Source organism: Saccostrea echinata, unplaced genomic scaffold (assembly GCF_033153115.1).
Source record: "Saccostrea echinata isolate AGI-Se365-2 ecotype Australia unplaced genomic scaffold, CSIRO_AGI_Sech_v1 ptg000040l, whole genome shotgun sequence".
Classification (NCBI taxonomy): Eukaryota; Metazoa; Mollusca; class Bivalvia; order Ostreida; family Ostreidae; genus Saccostrea; species Saccostrea echinata.
The window spans coordinates 2749118-2773451 of NW_026889789.1; the positions used below are offsets into that span (position 1 = coordinate 2749118).

General features: G+C 32.4%; 1 long non-coding RNA gene across 1 annotated transcript; it reads left to right on the forward strand.

The window, feature by feature from the left end:
• The first annotated feature begins 5882 nt into the window (after positions 1-5882).
• LOC133200427 (uncharacterized) lies at positions 5883-24022 on the forward strand. Its single transcript, XR_009722934.1, has 3 exons — positions 5883-6019; positions 22537-22622; positions 23948-24022. It is a non-coding gene; the product is annotated as an uncharacterized LOC133200427 (long non-coding RNA).
• Positions 24023-24334: the final 312 nt, after the last annotated feature.

The following is a 24334-nucleotide window of genomic DNA, read 5'->3' on the forward strand; positions in this document are numbered from 1 at the left end:
AATTTTTACATAAGTACGGACATTGGCCACAAGAAATCCAACACTCACGCGTTCTTTATCCATTTTTACAAGTTCTCCATCCTTAATTAGAGATTTTTGTGATCGGCTTCGTCCGCTCACTATTGATTCCGTATGAGGCTTTCGACAAAAAAAAAATCTCACTGATTCAAGTTTTATATGTATTTTGAGTAATATCGTTAAGATGATTTTCACAAAATTGCGTTTGACACTTCACATAACCAAAACGCAAGGTAAGTTTTTTTTTAAAAAAGCTGAGTCAGCCACTGGAATACAAAAAGTTTCCCTCTTGTTTTGTGATGATTTGTTTTATCCATCATGTTCCTTAAAAATCATTGTAATCAAAGTTAAAATTCGCCTAATATATATATATATTTTTTTATTATTTAATTGTAACATAATGCTGTGCATAATAAATAATAAAGCATGGAATAAATTTTAGTTAGACTACATTGTGATCATTATGATGACCTTCAATTAGTTTCTCTCGGGCGCGGACATCAGAGGTTCGTCTCAGAAGTGAACAAAGCCACTAAAATTCCAATCATTGAACGTTGACGAATGTGTAAATTTTCATTTTTACTCTTATATACTATAAATGATACAGATTATGATGCTTTAAAAGAAGGTAGACTTTGGGTCAGATTGTTTTAATTATTATTAGATAAAAGTTTTTAATCCTGGAGGTTCGAGGAAATGCATGACTGAGGAAGGGGTAAGGGTGCATATTTCATGTAAATTTAAATCAATTTCTATTTAAGCGTCCATTGTAGTGTTATTAGGAAAGAAAAGAATTGCTTCCAAAATAAATTAAGTAATAGAAATTCAAATATTTTATACATGCAGTACTTTACCTTAAAATGTAACTGATGATGCCTATCATCAAAGCAAAACTAGATTTAACATATTGGATTCCATCTCGCTTACTCTCTCTGATGGGGGTGGGGGGGTGGGGCTGTCTATTATAAATCCGCGCATTTTCTCTCAACTATCGCAGTTCTACTGTGGTCAGTTTCTCATCTGTAGTCGCTGTTCACGTGCACAAGCGGCACTTACACGTCTATCATCATGTAAATTATAAGAATGTAGTGTGTCTGATGTTTTCATAACTTTCAATATTAAAGAGATTATCACTGTTTTGGGACCTTTGTGGCAAGTGAATTATTATGTGAAATCCGACCTGCACATGTCTTATGCAAGGTATTGATAGATGGCATCCAGAGGAATACACACATAACCGTGAACTTGCAACGGCGACTGAAGTTATATATACTGTATGAAGTATTAAAAATGTGCTCTACATACATGTATAAACTTCTCATCTTTAAAAGAAGCACTGAAATTTTTCATAGTATCATATTTCCAGCTTAGTACAATCTATGTTGAGAAGGACAAAGAACAATGCAGTCTATAGATATATTGAGGTCGTGTCTTTGTTCAGAAAGTGTGCGTGAAGAAGCACGCCCTCTGGTTGGAGCAAATAGTACGAGTTTCTTTATAACAAGTCGTGTACATCATTTTCCCAGAATTCCAAATTACGCAAGCGCACTTGCAGTTTCGATCCACCGTAAATGGTAGTCAACATGGCAATTTTCCTTTCATATAAAGGGGGCTGCATTCAGACTTAAAAAACATATTCAGGTTCACTGACCAACTGATAAGAGTGATTACTCTTTATAGGGTAAATTAATGTAAAAACCTTCGGTAACCATTCTTTCATAATTTGAAATTTTCAATATATATGGCATTCCTGTCAAGTTTCTTTCCGCATGGTATGCTGAAATTGTATGCATTTTCAATTACAAATTGGATTTCTTTTGGAAAATTATTAGCATTAAAGCAAAAATATCTTAAAGTAAACTCTCAACTTTTTTCTAATAATTAGTGTGGCATGCTTAGGGTTCAAGACCTGGTAATACAAATTCTGAGTATATTTTCCTTAAGTTTGAGACTTGCACGTAAACCTACGGAAGCCGGTAGGTGCCAGGTAGAAAAATATTTTATCAGGCGGCCGCCAAATAATTATCCTGGCGGTCGCCAAATAATTTTCTGGCGGCCGCCAGATAACTTTTCTGGCGGCCGCTTAAGTTATCTGGCGGCCGCCAGAAAATTATTTGGCAGTCGCCAGTTATTTATGTGGCGGCCGCCAGATAATTATTTGGCGGCCGCCAGATAAAATATGTTTTCTACCTGGCACCAACCGGCTTCCGTATAAACCACTACGCATACACAGCACCTGATAAATATTGGCCTTTAAATCGTGACCCTTGACTAAATGGACTTAGGTATTTTTCGGATACGAATGTTGGGGATAGACCTTTAAAAAAAAATAATGTGAGAAAATGATCGTTTTGCCCTATTTGGTGTGTGTATGCCATTTCATACACAAATAATTTCAATCTTCGTGTGATTTTTCATCATTTTTGCAAGTTGTGGAGATTTCAATTCACATAAAGTATCCATTAATGTTAGATGAAATTTCAAAGAACTTTTTGATATAATTGAGATTTAATTTTTCATCTTCATATTTGTGGCACCATATGCATTTCGCTCGCCTTATTCGCTCATCTCCTTGTTTTAAATTAAAACGGCCTACTCAATATTGTACAGTTTTGACAAGAATAGATAGCATAAGGTATAACTGTAGCACAACTAGTACTGTACAATGTAAAAAAAGAGTAGGGTAAGATTTAGTTAAAGTTAGGTATGCGCGATTTTATCGGTATACCGGTATATCGCGATTTTTTATTGCGTGATACATACATGTATCTTGATACGGAGACTAAAATACCGGTATTTGGTACATAACTATAAATTCCGGAAATTATTGATTTATTTGTTCAAACTATTGAATGACAATTACAGGAAGTGTAAAAAAAAAATGAAAACAGTTAAACAACGGCATCAAAACACTTTTATATTGAAATAGTGAAAACTTAAAAAGTGAAGTTATGTTTTTATACCATGTTTTCAAGGAATATTATGGAAATTCGTTTGAAATTGTAGTAAAAATTGTGTGTAAAAATATCACGATTTATTGTGATATTTTTGGGAAAAAATCGTGATATATCACGATACGAAATTTTTGCCGATACCCATCCCTAGTTAAAGTCCATCTGATGACCCTTTAAATGCTCTTAGACACGAACGTCCTATGAGCTTCTCCTATGAAATTTTTGACTTAGTATTTTTACAGACAAAACTACAATTTCAAATAAACCATCATTAGAAACATATTGATTTTGATTAATTTGTTTGTAAATAAACATAAGTTACTATTTTGAAAATCCAAAAATTGTAGGATAAAGCACTGCAGAACAATTATCTTTTGCGAGATATTATTCTTGCGAAAAAGTTATTTAATATTGATAAGCAAGACAAATTGTCATTAAGCTCGATTATAGTTGTATATGAAAGCTTTCTTGGGTGTAATTGAGATGATTATTATAATATAATGAAGGAATGATATCAATTCATGAAAATTCTTCATTTTTTAAAATTATTTTATCAAGGACAAATAAAATATATTTTCGTTTCACACAATGCATGTATCATTGTTCCAAAGTCAGCCAAAAATATTTTTTTTTACATTCGATAACCTGGCATCTTTGAACTTCTGTTACCTGCTACATCCGTGTGTTTTATGAATTTAAAAAAAAAATCAACAGTAAATATATACAAACATTTCTTCTCAAAAAATAGGTGAGCTGTGCGCTAGAACCATAAAAGCACAGAATTATAGATTTCTGAGGCAGTCGTCTATTTTACTGATTCGATCTATTATTAAAAAAAAGGAAGTGCAGACCTTTTTTTTTTGGGGGGGGGGGGAGGGGGGCTCATTTCAGAATGATAAAAGCTAGTCGATGGACTTCACATCGGAAATAACATCACTTTCCCTTTAATCTCTGTTAATGCTGAGGTCGAAAATACAATAAGCATATATATAAGAGTTTTGAAAAATCATTGAACACTTATTTTGAAATAGTCTAGTGTGGTACTGTTGTTTATTTTTATTTTTTAGCAATCTGAATCACATTTCGCTCCTATCTTTTAAATTCGGGGAAAATTTACAGTATTTTTTTCCAGAATGCCCTACCATAGATTCGAGCATGCAATACTAACGTAGCTGCAATTATACTTGAGAGCGCTGGTTATACATGTAAAGACATCGCAAAGGCAGCGCCATTCCAACATCACTATACAGTGTTCAAGCACATATTTCTAATTATGAAGCAGCAAAGAAACACGCGTATTGAAGAATCTTGCTGAATTGTATAATTTTTTGATTTATCAAAATCGATAACCCATGCATGTTAAATTTAGAATCGGAATTTCTTTTCAGTGTTTTACATAATACATGCACTTCCATGTTTGTGCGTGGATAAACTTGCAATTATATATGTAACTCCTGTAAAAAGCACTTTTATATCGCTTTATCTCACATGGCTTTATCCGTTGGCTTGCTATCAAATACTTCATATGCATCCTTAATCCGGAATATCTGACTTTTCCGGGCTTTTTTTTCACGATTTTGATATATTTCACGTGCCAAGAAAACTTTTTCCTGGCACGTGAATTATCACAATCGTGAAAAAAGCCTTGAAAACGTTAGATATCTCGGACTAATGCAGTTTACAATTAGGCTCATATTACCTGCTCTTTTCTCACACAGGAAATCATGACTAATCCTGCACTAAACTTCATTTGCATCATTGAATAAGAGACACAGTGCTTTTCGATACCGCAGATTGAAATGCATCCAACATTTTTCTGCCCACTGGACTTTAAAAATTCTACCAAAACCCAGTATCACCATGTCCTTGCAAGCATGTTTTGGCGTCAAATTGGGTAGATTCCAAGTGCAAAATGATTGCAAGTTGGTTTTCTTAATAAATTACGAAACGAAATGTTATTTAGTACCCAATGTTACTACACTGTAATTTTATATTTAAACCCTTAAACAGTCTTAATAATAACGATAGAATTGATATGTTTGTAGATCACCCAAGATAATACGGATTGGTGTGTTACTGCAATGTTGTTTTTTTTTTTTTTAAGAACAAACGAAAAAGAATTTTAGGTAATTTGCTCCAAATATTTGTTATGTGATTTTGTCATTGCAGACATATTCAGTATCGATCAAAGGTTTCAGATACGAAAACTTATTATTAACTCAGTATTGAGTAAAATTTTTAGTGAGACACGGTAATTTGTCAATTAAGTTTAGCCAGAATATTTTTTATTAGCAGTTTTATGTCAAGGGAGATAATTCTAACTGAAATGATAGCAGTATTCGATTTTATAGATCTCGACAGTCCCTGTGATAATGTCAAAGTTAAATTATCACTAAAATGTTTCAATATATGCAACGTCTGATACCAACTGGTGATCTCGTCTTTTACTTAACTTTACTTGAGTAGAAGACGAGATCACCTGAAGATATCCGACGATGCAATACATGGAAAATTTGTCTACATGTATCTTAAATTTATTGCTGCATTCATTGACCTGGAAAACGGTTTATAAATATTCATTGATTTATTGGTAGGCTATTTAATATACTTTTTTTATTGCAAATATTCATATTTCTATTCCTATTTTTATATTCATAATTATTTCCTTCTTTTATGATATAAGAAAGGGATAATTGATTCTAATAAAATGCAGGAGAAAATGACTTTTTTTCAATTTTTTCATCATTCAAATCAAGAAAAAAAAAATCGATCAGGCTGCAGCATTATCAAGTGAAGTAGGGCAACATATGTTGAGCTCGTCATAGCAAATGCATGAAGTATCTGATAATTAGGGGTTTAAACTGGCAGGGAAATTGCTGATGTTGAGGAGTGTTTGGGGATTGTTTTTCTGATGATCGAAGTGTCGTTATTCCGAATTGTATGATTCTGGATTTGTATAACATTATTTACAAATGGAAAGAAGCTAATCAAATAGACTTCTGCGAGACACAAAACAACCTATATTCCTTAATTGCCTGTGACGTAAGGTTTGTAGAAAAATGTTTTCATATACCTAGTTTCATAACGTTCAGTATTATCACACACGTTATCCATGCATGTAATACAAGCTTCATTACACTGCTTTATGAATTTTCCCTATAAATCAATATAAAATCTAAAGCTTATACAGGATATTTAAAGCCTCGGTCAGAGTTAACAGAGTGGATTTGTGTGATTTACAATTCAAGATATCGTGTTTTTTTTGTTTTTTGTTTTGTTTTGTTTTTTTTTGTTTTTTTTTTTGCGTACTATATGTACATGTAGGTCACAATGATGCACAAAATTGCCCTTTTAAAATTTAAAAAACTCTGTCGTCAATATTTATACGAACTGATCATTCGTGCATGCATTTTCTAACAATTTATAAAACAAGCTCTTTTCTGCATGTTTAAACAACGAAAATGTATGTTATTTTGCAGTAAACACATTTCGTAAGCAGAAAAAAAATATGGTAAAGACACCAATTGTCTAATCTTTTCTTCAATAAACAATATTTACATTTGCTGTGTTTTTCTACTAAGCCAACTGTGAAATTGATTTGAAAGTCATTTTTGTGTATACTCACGCGTAGAAATATAGACAGTGAAACTCGCGCTAAAGTGACGTCAAAATGAGGCTACAGAGACCTAAATAAAAATGCAAGATTAGGGCAGCAAGAAATTCAAATATTGATCGAGTATATTATTGGTGCTTTTAAACTTGTAAAATGTATATATAAGGAATGTTGTTAAGTTTAGTGTGAATTATTGTTGTGTAAATCACACAGACTTGCACGTAGGCATATTTTTCATGAAGCGCTAGCGCGCTTCATAAAATTTGCCTACGTGACAAATCTGTGTGATTTACACACCAATAACTCACAAAAACTAAAAAAAAAAAACATTCTCTGAGTATACTCTCGCATATTCGAAAACATTTATGAAGGAAATACATATTAGAAAATAAATAGCAAAGATGAAGAACTGCATGTACTGTACGTGTACATAAATTGGCGTATTCAAAATTCAACGCAATCACTGGGTGTGGAGTTGTTGGCGTAGTCATGAATTAGCGCTACACACATCCGTGCAGTATGTATTATTTATATATTATTTCTTAGCGGTATTCATGAATTAGCGCATCGTTGCCCGCGCCAAAGCCGCTAAAATATGAAGCCCGCTTTTTTAAGTACACATACAGTATATCCTTTGTTTTATAGATACAGTCATTGACATCATTGGTGAGATCTAAACTGAGTCATTTCCCCCCTTCAAACTTACTAATCTTGATGAAAATATATAAATCAAGTACTTTGCAAAAATGTTTGAACTGATATTGATCGAATTATGTCACCTCAAGGGTCTACATAAGATGAATTTCAATGATTGTGCCACTAATCTTCAACACTTTCTGCACACTCACTCCAGTAAATCTTTATCCTTCATAAATAACTGTTTTGAAACAGATTTATCCGACTTGATCAGTTTCTTGTCACGCGATTTAAAAAAAAAATCAATTTAGCAATGAAAAAACTTTTATGCCTAAATGAACATGCTGTAAAATTTATCAATGATGCAAAACATCTGTTAGGGCCGGTACACACGGTAAGACTTGCCTTACAAGTCTAAAACCTTACGTTTTGCAGGACATACGGCTCTGGCGTCCACACGCTAAGGCAAGACTTACAAGATTATAAACAACATTTCCATAAATCCCACGTTTTCTTTTCTTTTTTTTTTTCTTTTTTTTTTGAGCCGTAAACAGTGCATATCATTAAAATAGAAGTATAGATTACTAGCTAGGACTTTGAAATAATTTTACAGACCAGTGCATTCACACTTCTGAAAAAAAAGAGCAGGTTGAACAAAAGCATTTGCGGATATTTTCATTATCTTATTCGAATATACTTATGTTCCCTTCAATCTACCCACGTGTTTGATCAAAATAGATTGAAATTTGGGTGAGTGGATTTCATTGGTTGAGAGAAACATGTCAGCTAAGTCTTGTTTTAAGAAATAGAGCAGTGCTCTATTCGTAAGTCAGACTTGCAAGGCTTGAAAAAACGTGTATTAAGGAAGCTCTAAACACTGCACACTAAAGAGTACTATTTGTAGGATAGTTTTATTTTTCTCAAAGTCCAAAAAGCATTTTTGATTAGTGTTTAGAGCTTCCTTAAGGGTGTACACACGGTAAGGCTAGAACTTAAGTTCCATGACTTATAAGGCAAGCCTTGCCGTGTGTACCGGCCCTTACGTTTAAATAAGTTCGTATTCCGATACTCGTCTATACATTGTAGGAACTCTAAATATAACTCAAAAAAATAAATCAGCTAGCTGGTTTACCAATCACAACTTCAAGGGCCTTTCTAACAAGCGGGAAATCAACTTCAAAATTGTAATAAAGGCGTTCATGACAACCTTCTATAGATACATTAAAATAGACGCAGGGAAACCTGTATAGAGTCTGGAGTGATGCATCATTGAATCAATGTACTACAGAAGAGATTATTGATTAAACAGTATTGTTCTGAACATGTTTTATTGATTACATCAAAATGATTGTAAACAAGTTCTATACAACTTACAAAGTTCCTAACAATATTAATAAGGAAGCGACTCCATTTTGTATAACACTTTTGCATACGGTAATGTACATGTAAATATATTCATGATATTTTCCCAGCTCTTCCGGAAAGATCTGAGAACATGCAATTGCTGTATCTACGTGTAATGCGAAACCTTGCACATGAATTACAAGAGATTCATTTGAAACTTGTTCTTCCTGTTGCAATATTAATATTTACATTTCATTTAAGACAAGAAGACTGCCAAGGTTTGTTTACTATTATTTTTTTTATTAAGGAAATGTCGCAGGTTTCTGATAATAATAATTGCCATATAGAATATTTACTGATCTCAGTGGAATAATATTTTTATTCACTTTATGAATGTGCATAAATTAATGCAGAGAAGGTTGTTTAATACCCAGGAAGAAGATTTAAACTACCCTTTAACTGTTATTTATAACAGTTATACTCTTTGGTTAACAAAAAATAAAGGAATTTTAAAAAAAAAAAAAAAAAAAGCTTGTTTGTCCTCTCCTGACTGAATAAAGATGGCCCACTCAAAATTTTCAAACCTCCACGAAACTTTCACATGTAATTATTTCCTTCAATGAATGTTGAAAATGTCTGAAAAAAACAACAAAACATTTCTACAATAGTTTACATGTACTCAGACGGAACGTGCAACACAAAGGTATTCCTTGCTCTGAGATAAGATATTTCTCAATTTTAAAAGTTCATGGAAAAGTTTCCCAAAATGATGTTGATAATGTATTTTTTACATTCAATTTAAGAAATTTTCGAAGCTTGAAGTGAGGCCTCATGGCCGTAGGAACCGGGGATGGCACGGGGGTGGGGGTGGGTCGTGTCATTGAATTTGCTTGGCAAGGAATGTTTGGTAGTTTTAGTGCCCCTCCTCTCCTTGAAAATGTTTGTGCCCCCCCCCCCCCTTTGAAGTGAAATTGCTTCCAACGGGCCAGGGCCTGATATGTTAAAAGTGATCACCACTACGCTACGCATGCAGTCTTATAATTTACTTGAGTCAGTGAGTTTTTTAAGCATATCTTTTTTTTTCAAAATTACCTGATAGTCATAAAGAATGGGTTTACATTCCATTTGTTAAAAAACATGATATAGATTTTAACATCACTTTTCCGTGAGGCTCCAATAGATTCATTTTTTTCACTTAAAACAGTCATGGTTTCTTTTTTTTTTTTTTTTTTTTTTTTTTTTTAATAATTCTTTACCATGAACTTTGAAAACTGAGAAATATATTGCCTCAGAGCTGGTAATTGTTCTCGATTTGTACGCCCCCATTCTTTGAAATATAGGTGTAATCAAAAGTTTATTCCAAAATTCGACCAATACGTTAATGATACGTGTGCATAATTTTAAATTTTATTTTCCATATACTAGTGTATATATCTTTAGTTAACAGACCATAGAAGAATATTAAAGAAATTGATGTCCTTGATTTTTTTCCAGGAAAAAGAAAATTACATATTAGTTCATTTTTTTATTCTTAAAAGATAAATATATTTCACGAGATAGAATTAAAAATAATTTTTGAGTTAAACGTAATGTTCAGATATGTGAAAATCCCTCACAAAAGAGTCATCTACTGACTTTAAAGACTTGGCGCAATGCACATGTATACATGTATGTAGATAAAAGCTTCCTTCTCACAATCATAGGCTTCTAAATGGATCAATAATATTATCTACTTACATATCTGTCGCAGTTACTGTACGTTTTATAAAAAATGAACCAAAAAAAAAACAAACAAACAAACAAACAAACAAACAAAAACAAAAAATGGAACAGGAAGAAATGTAAACACAATCGCCGAATTCGGTGACTTACAAAATTTGATCCATCGAGTGGGCAAAAATTGTGATTATACTGGGAAAAAATCTTGATTGATTAGCAGACATGGTAAGTCCTGTTAATAAGCAAACACTTTCGCAACGATAGAGGATTTGAGTTTAACATACATAAAATCACTTTATGTCTTGCATAACTAGATTTTTTGAACTCAGCTAGATTTAGAAAGCTAATAAAAAGTGACTTTCTAATAATTTGAGCTGAAATCTGTGCGATAGTGAATTACTCCTGCACTTACACTTACGGAAATCTTGAGGAGTTGTAGCCCCCCCCCCCCCCACATTAGAAATGGAGAGGGTTGCATTAATGCAGCTCAATTCATTCTTGTAACATTCAGATGTCGTTTCCCCTGTTCATGTAATACTGTCATAAAATAATATTTTGGTCAAAGAATGTTCTCTTAATTGCCAATTCTCAAGAGTTTACAGAGTTGAGGCCCATTCCTTTAGGGGTACTGGTCTAGACTTTCGTCGTTGGATTAAGAAGAAATCATTCATCACACTAGATGGTGAAATATTTCACTGGCGGCATTTCTTAGCTTTTGGAAAAAACTAAACTTGTGAGCCATATTAATATGGCAAGTATTAGGTAATGGAGATTCACATTGTCCCTCCAGGCGAGGATCTAGGAACTATTCTGTTCGGTGGGGGGGGGGGGGGGAGTTCCACCCAATACCCCCCAAAAAACCAACACAAAGATTTCTTGACGAGCAAAATTAAATTAGAAAACATAATTTGTCAGAAGTGAAAAAATTAAGAATTTCGAATATGTGATGGGGGGGGGGGGGGGGGTGTTGATGCGCTTACTTTTATTTCTTAACCTTCATAATTGGTTAAAAGTAGCTGACTAGATTTATCAGGGGACAGCGTTTTCAGTGTCTCCGGTGTTCATGAAATAACTCCACAGCCCAGCTGGTACTTAACTGTCTTGGTTTTTTTAATAGGTTTATCTAATGACATTGTAATTTTAAAGAATTAAGATATACAGACTCTGTACAGTGTTGTTGTATCTGCTACATTTGGTTAAATTGTTTACATGGCTTGTTCTTTAAAAATAACGCTGTAACTACCTCACTTTAAGCACCGGACGTCTCCAAACATTGCTTTCTTATTGTAAAACCAATTACCAAACCAAAAACCAAAATTATTCCTAATACACGATTTTTAACACTTTTTTTCAACTTTGCTTTAAGGTGCCGGGATTGGTGGAACCAAGTGTGACTTTTTAAAAGGACAAATTCCGACCATTCAGACAGTTCTTGACATTAGAGGTATTCTTGGAAATCTAAATAAAACAGAACTGAATTATCTTGCATCTATTTTCAATTTTCGCGGAAAGCCTGTAGAATTTAGAACTGTCTGAATGGCCGGAATTTGGCGTTTTGAATCAACTTGACGTTTTAACTTAAAATATCCCCATGCAATAATAGTATGGGGATATTTTTTTCAATGAAGAAAGAGGTTCAAAACGTTAAGTGCTTGTGTTTTGAATTGAGTTAATTGTACAGTTTGCACCTGGTTCCAGGTCAGTTAAATCAAAGATTGACAGATAGGCAGAGTTTTCTTTCAAATTCTGTTTTCAAAGAAAAAAACAAAACAAATAGTGCATACTTCCGTGAAAATACTCACAATGATTCTTAAAAATCTTTATCTATTTATTTGCAGCTACTTAAATTGTGCCAAAATTTCTTTCAGTCAAAATACTATTGCTGAATACTGTTTAATTTTACACAAGGCAATAAGTAATCGAATGACGAGGACACAAAAAAAATTCTCCGTTAATTCACTGTATTCAGTATCGCATAAATAATGCGTACATGTAATTTTTTTTCAGTATGATTTCTTTATTTTGAGAATTCTTCGATTCACACTTTGGTTGATGTATTCACAAACTGCAGACATGTAAGCGCACACGCAGCATGACCACAATTTACTCAAATCATGGCAATTTTGAAGACCCAGCATCACGCAAACAACCCTACCTCATTTATTCTTAATGAATCCTGTGTAGTTTTTTCTTTAGGGTCAGACGACACCTTCTCAATAATATATATAATAGCTCCCAAGAATTTGTTTGTGAATTATTGCTACTTCAACAAGTTTCTTAAACAAAAATGGGGAACCTTACAAGGCATTCTTCCAAGATACCAGAGGATGGTTTTTCTTATATAATCCTATAGGAAATCACCAATATTGTCAATATCACAATTATTCCTGTATTTATTTTTGAAACATTCTGAATACAGATTAGAAATCACAAGATAATGATAACAATTATTACTTTGTTGTATATTACGAAGAAATACAAAATAGATTTTTGAGGAACGTATCGTCTGAGCTTAAGATGTCCACTTAGATCGCTCATCCAGCAATATTGATTACATCTCTTACTCAGAAATCGCGTCATCATCAATCGCCATTCTACAGGTTAAAGATCGCAAGTCATTACGTATACGTCATCTTCCGTGGGTGATGACTTAGAAGTATGAGTAGCGTCATCCTCACATTGTCAAGGTTTTGTGATTTCGGAACTCCGCACAAACCCTTGACATAAGTCGTTATTTAAAAGTCGGGCTTGTCGTTACACATGACATAGTGGGTTATTATAAACTAACCAATGAGAATATATTTTTCAAATCCGTCGTTATCAATTGCCCAACTCAAGAGCATATCTTTTGTGATTGTAAGGAGGACGATCTTCAAAAAATTAATCCCCGATGTTTCATTCAATGTTGCTAGTCACAAATCCTACAATATTGACACTTTACATTTTAAAGACGAGTCATATTTGTTTACAAAACTTACCTACAATAAAAACTGTTTTCTGATTGGTTCCAGTCCTAAACATGGAATAAATGAAATAGCTTTGTAGCCCAACTTTTAAATAACGACTTATATGTCAAGGGATGGAGGAGCGTAGGAAAGATTTTTTATTGTAGGAATGCTTTGAAGTGTACTTGTTAGACTGTAATTGCCTGTCTCTGTTGTGCGAAGGAGACTGTATATCATGCATTTGATTAGATTGGCAAGGCCACTTTATCTACTTGTAGGATTAGTTTATTCGTGCAATACATTAGTGTACTATAGCTTTCTTCCTGTAATTAAGACTACCCCTGTGTTGGAATATTTATTAGACAGGCAAACATGGTATTAATTACGATTAGACCGCAGCTGGGAATGCATTAATGGCTCTTTGTACATGGACAGGTCATAAAATTTACAAGTGGATTTATATTCAGGCCTTTTTAAAAGGCTGATGCAATGGTACATGTACGAGTAAGTATCGCTGAATTATATCATCTAACTCAGAATTTTGTCCCTAATCTTTAAATTTTTAAATGAATGGAATTTATATAATTCCCATTCGGTGCCCTTTTTTCAATTGTTTTTATTATTGATCTACCGTTTTTTTTTCCTTAGAATAAATTATGTAATTAGGTTTCTTTTAAATTGTAACTGCAAGTAAAAAAATTAAAAAGAATAAGAATTTTTGAACTAGTTTTCATGTTCCTAAACTTATTTGTTTAAATATTGTTTTAATGAAGCTTTGTCGCATTCTATTTATTATTGATTGTGTCCTGCTCTGTAATTTTAAGAATATTTACATGTACTTCAACAATTAAGATACAAATGCATTTTTTAAATTTGACGTGGCTAAAAGAATATAGAAATATTCATTATCTTTTGTTGCACATTGAATATTACAAGGCTACCATCCAGACTTAGGAAAGTTGGTGAAACACAATAATTAACAATATAGATTTGTCAATAGTTACTATTAAATGTACCTATACACTGTATATATATCGGAGAAATGAAAAAAAATATATATAGGAAGTAACATATGTAACGACAGACTGCATGGGCGTTGTAAAGCTGTCATTAAATAAATCCCTCATATCTCGAATCATTTTGTAATCAAAAGCAAAAGTGAAAATAAAGAAAATACTGTGAATACAAAAAGGAAGTATGCTGGCTCATTATCGTCTATATACTTTAGTACATGTACAAACTACGTGTACAATGTTTGTATAACAACTCTGTGCTAGCGCGCTTCATGAAATATGCTTACGTGACAAGTCTGTGTGATTTACACACCAATAACTCACACAAAACTTATATTCCTTAAATATTTACATTAGCAAATGTTTTCTTTTATATAAAACTATTGAAAGCAACGCCTATATCCGTATAAACACAGCTTCTTCATGTCATAAATGTTCGACGTACGTAATTTGTCTGTGACGTCATAAAGGGGGGTCAAACTCGTGCCACTGAGTATGAAAAATAAAACATTTCACGCGTTATAAATTATAATCAGGCATATAAGTCACGAATGTAAATATAAGTAAAAAGGTATCATTTACAAACATCTATCGGGATATAAATACGGGTTGGTGCGAGGTCAAATTTACCATAAAGCCCTTTGGGTTTTATGGAATTTGATCTTGTGACCAACCCGTATTTATATCCCCATAGTTGTTTAAAAGTGTTGACATTAATTAATCAGTTATTTATTTGTTAAAGTTATATATAAATATATATATATATATATATATATATATATATATATATATATATATATATATATATATATATATATATATATATATATATATATATATATATATATATATAGTTTTAAAGTTGACATAACTTACACCGCATTTTTAAAAGAATTGACTCTTTTTGAGCTTTGTAAATTGAGAAATATCTTGTCCCAGAGCGGGTATTGTCCTAATTATTATTCTTGATTAACCAAGATAAAGATATTTAAAACCCGTACGGAATACAATATCAGTTCGCTGTACTTCAGACTAAATTTGTTATATCAGAGTTCGTCAAAATTATAGACTTTTTCAAAGAATTGCTAAGAATTTTATCGAGGATCCAAAAAAAAAACTTTACTATATCCGTGTTCGTACTTAATGAGTCTTACTGAGTTACTGTTCCTTAACCACGAGCCCAGCACCAGATGTGATAGACAACTAAATTAACAAACATTGCTTCACTTTTCAAATTTTTATTTTTATAATATAAAGCTTGTTTGGATGCCATTGTTTAACCTTTTTCAACATTCTTTACACTTCCTGTAATTGTTATTTAATAGTTTGAACAAATACATGAATAATTTCTGAAATTTAAAATCATGTACCAAATACCGGTATTTCAGTCTCCGTATCACGATACGTATCACGCAATAAAAAATCACGATATACCGGTATACCGATAAAATCGCGCATCCCTAATTATTTGCTCATATTTGTCGAAGAATGTACAATGTTTTCAGTGGAAGAACAATTTTGATTGCAATAGAAACTAAATGATAAGTCAACACTAATGTTGACGTCAATGTTTTTGATCAACATGTACAAGAGAACGACATTATCACCTATAACCCCCGACCGAAAGAAGTTGTCCTTTTCATATACTCCCTTTAAAGATTCTCTCCTTATATTTTGTACTGATTCGAAAGAAACATTTCAGGTAATATTTTGAATCAGCTTCATGTAATACATAATACGAATTCTACTTAGTTAATCTAAAAAACGGTTAAAGAAATTAACTACATAATATAGTAATGTATTAATTTTTGTCCTGTATCGATTTTGGGTTTAGACAGAGTATAATTCTGCCTAGAGAATCACATGTTTTGCATATTGTCCACATTTCGGATATTATGCCGACAATTCCAGATAAGACTAAACATTGCATACAATAAGGGATTTCTGTAAGATATCTTTGATTTTGTATTTTCATATCCGTTATCTTGAACAACCCCAATCAACTTATTATTTACTGTATCACATTAATTAAATGAGTATATACATGTATTAATTGCCTTCCTATATATGTGCTCTAGGCAATTGGTAACGTCTTTCAATTGTTGTTGTTATTTTTTCTCTTTTTGAGTTTACCTCTAATCTATATCTTGTCCTCTCCAACTTCCTCCAAGGTAGTCGGAGCATGCACGAACGTATTTTTCTTGATTTTCACAGTGATTCTGCATTACAGCTTCGTTTGTGATATTATTACTGCTACCACAGAGTGACATTCAGTATGTTGTACTTAAATGTTAATGTTTTGCTTGTCAAACAAGCATTCTGAGAGTATGCATTAGCAATACTAGTCCCCTACCGGCAAGTGTAATCTGGTTCCCGTTAAGAATTGAAAATGCCATAATTCCGTCAAAAATCAATGAAGCGGGACGAAATGCAAACTTGATCTATAAGTAATCAAGGTAAAGTCACATACCAAAAATCAGCTCAGTATCTGAAAGCGTTAAGACAAAAAATGCGGAAAAACCCTAAAAATTGAAATGGCCGTATTTCCGTCAGAAGTCAATGAAGCGGAACGAAATGCAAACTTGATCTGTAACTCATCAAGATACACTCACATACCAAAAATCAGCTTAATATCTGCTAGCGTTTAGGGAAAAAGTGCGGAAAACCAAGTTGGACAGACTGACAGACAGACAGAGGGACAGACAGACAGACAGCTAGACAGACAGACGGACGGACAGACGGACGGACAGACTCAGAGGAAACCTATAGTTCCCTCCGGTTTCACCGGTAGGGGACTAATAATAGCATGGTTGTCATTTTCCAGATTAAATTACACTTTGTATATTATTACAACGGAGAATATAATGCATCCATTGGCAATGGGAAGGACAAAAAACCCATTCATTAACCATTATTCTAAATGCAATTTTACGGTTAACCAGGCCTTCATGGAATTACAACTTTCACTATCTCTATTCGTCCTGAGGCTTATGGACATTAGTATTTCTTCTTAATTCTACTTGTAGATCTGTGTCAGTTGTACATGAGGAATTAGTTTCCATTCAGGTGATTTTTTTAAGTACGGTATTAGGTTTTCAATTTTTTTTTCCTCTAGCTGCATTTTGTTTCTGATTCGGAATAAGATATAAATTATTTGTATAGATATGTATTTCTCATGGGCTTATTTAGACATATGTTAATTTACATGTCATGCATATACTTCTACGCTGCAGTTTTCAAATCAGATTTATTTCATAGGTGTCGCAAAGAGGGGGGGGGGGGGGGGCTTACCCCCACTTTTTTGCAAAGATAGACATAATAAAGGTGATGCATTAACTAATTTTTCTTCGTACCATTCAAAATAAATCATTCTTGCTACATGTATATAAGATATATGCATTTTCTTTAAAATGGTCTGATTCAGTAGAAATTTGTCAATGTACAGTAATCGATGAGGCTTTGGGCTTAAATGACCGTTAGATGAAATGTGAAGATAACGGACAATAATCATGCTCAAAATTCCAATTAATAAAAACTGTCAGCTGAGCAAACACTTAATTCTGGAAACGGATGTGGGATCAGGTGCCATCGATGAGTAAGAATCCCCTGCATGTGTCCCTTGTGATGAGAAGAAACTGATAATGATCAAACAATTCGTCATCCTCACAACGTCAGGGGTCCTGAGTCAACGTTGAACCAGTGACAAATTTCATTCGATATCTTCTGGCATAGGAATAAGGATAACAATAAGGAAAACATATATTTTTTCCATAATGATATTTTAATAATTTGCACTAGAGAATGTATTTGATCATCGTTCTGCTTATTAATGTTATAATGTCAAATTATTCCTGTAGATCATCAACCAAACTTACCAACCCTGACCATGTCTTTGATAATTAGATAACTTGTAAGTTCTCAGCAAACTACGTCAATATTAAAGCCTTAAAAAGTTTATTTTGTTCATCAAAATTTCCCTTAAAATTGCAGTTGTTTTGATTTTCATGTATTAACCATAGTGACTTTTATCACATAAGATATATGTTTACTGGTGTATTTTGCCTTGCACTTCTATACTGCTAGGATAGCATGTTGTAAATTCTGATAAAAGATAAAGAATTTACAACATGGCAGCTTATTTATTTTGTATTTACTGCACACTGAAAATAGAAACGAATCTACAAATGTGATTCATATACATGTACTAGTATATCTCGCATATTTCTGTGAACTATACACGTCAGTACTTGTTTACCAGAAAATGAAAGAAGGAATTTTAACTTACAAAAAAAAGCTTCCGTGAATATATATGTATATGTACATACACTTACATTATTTTTGTTTTCATGATATAGTGATTTAATTTTGCTAACAAGGTTTGTTATTAACATAACATGCAAGTATAGTTTCTCTTACCTTGTCTATATTGCATGCTTTTGGTACAGGTGTATAATGCATGTTCTGAGTTATTTCCTAGAATATTTACAATTGTCTAGTAAGTACTAGAAAAAAGTAAACCTTTATTTCCTGGTTAATATCGACTTTAACACAATATAGCAGAAAAGGACGCGTTCAAGCAAAAATCTCAGTTATTCATATTCCTTTCCTAGTTTGTTGTGAACAGTTTATTGTAATTTATCAAATATGGTTTTGTTAATTCTAACGGTAAGATGGTTGCACTTCAATTGATTAAATTTCATGCATTACTAATATCAGTAGCTTGATCATATATCCTCTCCATCTAGAAATTTGAAATGGGCGCGATTAGGCCATCTTTAAAATCAATGTTTCGTTGCCGGACTCTCCTGACTCGGGGTAAAAATAAAAACTTGGACGGTAGGTAGGAAGAAAAAGTTTTTTCCTAGAAAATTTCAACATATATCGAGAAAATTCAGGTATAAAAAGGAAAAAAAAAAAATCATTTCCTGTATGTTAAAAAAGTTTTTGAGTCGGGCAATTTTTAGCCAGTTGGTCGGGAGAGGGCAAACAAACAATTTTTTAAAGATGGCCTTATTCTGAAATTTTTAATTTTGAAAATTGTCTTCCATTTTAGGTTGTGTCGTATCTATACAATTACAGATGAAAGTAAATAATATTTGTATACTTAAATATCCGAAAAAGAACAAGAGGTCATTGGCAACAACGCTCAAAATAGCCCTGTTGTTCTTCATGAGCATATTTTTTTTCCCATTATATATTCCTATGTAATATTTCTATCACTTTTGTGACCCCACCCTACCCCCAGGTGTCATTCATGTATGGATGTAATCATATAATTTGATCAAAGTTGAATCTGCACTACCTCACGTTACTAACCAAGTCAATTTGACTAAATATTGTTCTGCTGTTCTTGAGAAAAAAGATTTTTAAATTTTTTTCCCACTAATTATCAGTATGGTAAACTGTAATAGCGCATTATGGCCCCACCTTATCCTCGGGATCTGATGGTGCTTCCATATCAATATAACTAATTTTGTCTTCGCTGTTCTTGAGAAGATTTAACAAGATTTATTGAATTTTATTCCTATATATTCCTTTGTTAAACTTTCTGCACCATTGCTAGCATATAGATGTATCATTAAGACTCATTTAGGTTAATATAAAAGAGAATATTATATTAAATACTCCGTCTTCAGTAAGTAAGAAGTTGCTAGTTTAAAGCATCATGCTGAAAGAACTGCGAACGATAGTATTGTTCTGCCGCCTACCTCCAAGTCAAATTTCAAAAGTTAACATATTTGAATGATTTTTTTAATATTTATGTAGATATTTATGTGAATTTTCATATAACATAATTTATTTGGGAAAACTAAGAGAGATAACTCTTTAATTTTGGTAAAAATTGCGTTTTTCACAATAGAAATCAACGGAAAACGGAAAATATTTTTAAAACATCTCTCTCTCTCTCTCCCCCCCCCCCCCGTGAAACAAAAATTCCTTTTTATGGGTTTTATGAATTGTTATTTCACAAATTCATACCAAAGCTTTTGTTGTTTCATGGGAGGGGGGGTATGTTTACAGACAAAAAACCCCCGTAAAAATGGTCATTTAATTATCAATTTGAAAGGAGATTACTAATAAAATAAGGTCTTTTATCAATCTTTTATGCTGAATTTTACATAAATCTTTTTTATACAAACATACGGAAAGTTTTAAGGGTCGTTTTTCCGTTTCCATGCATTTTTGAAAATTTAGCGATTTTAAAGCCTGATTTCAATGGATAAAATTTTCAACCCCCCTTTTGAAAAGAGTCGAAAATAAGAGCAATTAAGTTTTTGACACTGGTTTTAAAATTATTAATCAATTAATAATGAACTCTTCTTTGCATTCAATCAAGTTCTAATGGTCAAACTGCCATTTATATTGAATTACATGGGTATAAAATGTATAGGCGGGAATCGAGAGTTAGCGTGCGTGGTTCTTCTATGGTCGTTAAGGAAATTCTTTGCAAATACAATATTTATACTATCGCTGAATCGTATTTTGATTGATATGTTTCCTCATAATATTGTTTTGTACCAATTGTTCGGCGATTATATTTATATTAAATTCTCCATGTCAACACGGTCCAAATTTGATTTGCAGTAATATACGTTTATTCTCTGTGTGAACAGACATAGAGTTCACGGTGGAAGTGAACGGAATTTTACTCATTCTATTTTTCCGTGTTGTACATATATATCCCCTGTTCACAATCTGTATTGTTTAAAGGATTAAGGAGACAGATCATAGTATGTTATATTCTTCTTCTTTATTTATCAAATTAGATAGATAATATAATTCTTGCTATTTTCTTTTTTAGTATATTTTTATTATTTTTTTTTTATCTAACAAATACTGAGTAACCTGAACTTCTTCTCTTGATATTCCTATTTTTTAAAAACAATTTTCTTTCTTTCTGGTTACAAATGTAAGCCAGATATTGTCAGATACCACGTGCTTATGTCACAAGAATCCCTAAACAAGACATTATTAAAGACGTAATAATGTGATGCATAGTTAGTCTGACATTATTACCAAGCATGCAAAAATTATTAAAATTCAGGATCTGGTATAGACAAAAAATGACCAGTGATTCTGAAGATAATGCACACGTGTGCATAAATTTTGATGTATATCGACCAATTCTAGAATGGATAAACCTGTGATATTTGAGATATTTATATAGAAAACGGTGTTACTGTTTGGACAGGAGCACCAGTCAAACAATAATATCCGGTAATTTAAAATAACAAAACATCACACGTATGTCTAATGACACTCTCAATGATTAATTATACCCCGCTCCGAAGGAGAGGGGGGTATACTGTTTTACCCTTGTGTGTATGTCTGTCTGTGTGTCCGTCCGTAACAAAATTTTGTCAGTTTTCTCAGCAACTGAATGAAATTTTAGCACACTCTTTGTTTAGTCATGCCATATGGTGGGATTCATTTTTGTTCCAATCCGATGTCAACTTCCTGTTTATCTATGCGTCTGTTCGTAACAAATTTTCGTCACAGTTTTCTCAGCAACTCAGCAACTAATCATCGCAGACGTGAATGAAATTTTCGACTCACTCTTTGTTTAGGCATACCCTTTGGTGGGATTCATTTTTGTTTGAATCTGATATCAACTTCCTGTTTATCCCTGCGTCTGTCCATAACAAATTTCCGTCGTAGTTTTCCCAGCAACTACTCATCGCAGATGCTTGAAATTTTACTACACTCTTTCTTGAGGCATGCCAAATGGTGGAATTCATTTTTCTATGAATTCCGTGTCAACATGAGAGGATATGTTCACATCAGAGCGGGGGTATTACATGGGATGGTTGGAAGTTGAAGATTTCAAAAAAAAAAAAAAAAAAAAAAAAAAAAAAAATCTTAAAAGAAAGTGGGGAGGCTATAATGTTTACATTTGTTTTTACATACATTTAGCATTTAATCATCCCAAAGTACTTGAAAAGAATTAATTATTTGATAGAGCATATGAAGAAATGATCATTTTTAAAATTATTTTTGAAAGTTTACAATGACTCAAAGTCATGCTTGTATAAATGCACGATCTAGTCATTATGATAATCTCTCACATGGTACTATATACAGCATATAAAAAACTTGAAAATGTCACGTTTCTGAACCCACATGGTGATTTCAAAATTTAGAACATACAGGTGTACACGGTGTCGGTTTATCTAGTGTGTCAGGCCGGTTCAAGATTTAAAAAAAAAATGTAAGTGTTGTGCTTACATGTAAATTCTTTAAAATGTCAAACTTAACTTACCTCATTTGTGATTTTATTCTTTATATATCTGCAGCTGGAAGTTGACCAGAGTTGAAACTTGGATCCATCATTCAGAGGATAACAATTTTTTAACAAATTTTTCTCAGAAGTCAAATTCAAGTAAGTTACATAGAAGTATAATATAATATATACACCTATATTATATCAGGTACAGTATACCTCGTTGACACTAAAAATCATGGAATTATATATATATATATATATATATATATATATATATATATATATATATATATATATATATATATATATATATATATATATATATATATATATAAGACCTTAACCATGCACATTCACTGAGTTTTCCTGAAACTTCCATTTTATTCAAGGCCCTGCATGAAGCACAAGAGTACAAACATGATACAAAATCTGAACAGAAGTTTATGATTTTTAGGGGGATCTCTACATCGTCACAAAATGGTTTTCTTGTTTTCGGAATGCCATTTTGGTCCGAAATGACTTGATTCTGTCCTGAACAAATTCATTAAAAACCGATAATTTACTTCTAGGATAAACTTTTATCATGCGAGATGTATACACCACTTTATATGGAATGGCCCCTCGAAGCGACGAGAGTGGCCCAGGTGCCTTTCCTTTAAACAAGGTTTTTTTTTTTCTTTCTTTCTTTTTTTTTTTTTTACTATATTCAAATTCAACTGATTTTTCTTCCCTGACAATATATCCATAAACCTATAAAGATAAAATATGATTATAAGCAATAAAGTGATACTGTAATAAAACTGTAATAATATTGTAGTAAAACAGATTTTGGAAGGAATCCAGTTTATCTCATTTACTGCTTTTTTTTTTTTTTTTTTTTTTTTTTTTTTTTTTTTTTTTTTTTTAGATTTACCGTAGATAGAAATTATGCACGTTTCGTTTATGACTTTGTTGGTTTTCAGTTCAAATGGTTATTACGCTGAACATTCATACGAATTTAATGCAAACGTTTTAAAATATATGTAAAAAGGGGTTTCTTCAAAATGAATTAATATTTTGAATTAATTTGAAAACTAAAGTTAAACAGTTTGGAGGTTTATTTTATTGGACATTGAGTCCATTACTACATGTGGAAACAAATGCATGCAACAAAAATCCCTTAGACTTCATAGATCTAGACAAGATCTCCTTAAGAACAAACACATGAACAAGCGTTTACAGGTGATGAAATAAAGATTTTGTTTCATTGTTCAAAAAATTGATCACATAACAATTTTGCAGCATTTGCTTTATCCGATATACATACTTAACCCGGGATCAGAAAAAAGAAACTAATTGTATTTCTATTTTTGCATAAATCCTGATGTAAAAATTTACACCTTCCTCGTTTAAATTATTAAGACTGAACAAAAGGTGAAACTCATCTGATTCACCCTTTTCCCCAAAATTACAAAAATTACAAATTCTTTCACTTTTTATAGAGATGCCTCTTTCGAGATAGGAACTCTCCTGTTTAAGAGGTGGAAATAGTTGACGTGGAGTTGAATTTACATCGTCAAGGTAAACAAACAGCGATTTGTATTAGTGTATACCTATAATACTAAATTTGATTAATTTAAACTTGCTTTGTGGAGCATTAAGTCTTTTTATATTTTAATGTGATCCTATGGTTTGCAGCAAATTAATTCTCATTATACGCAAGATAATTGCAAAATCAATGTATCCTTGAACGATTTTGCAGCATATTCTTACATACAGGGCACGTGACAATGAACTTAAGGTGATATGGGATACCAAACGAAACTTCTCCTACATATTTATGTACCCAAATTAGAAGGATTTGAAATACCCCCACCTTTCAGTATATT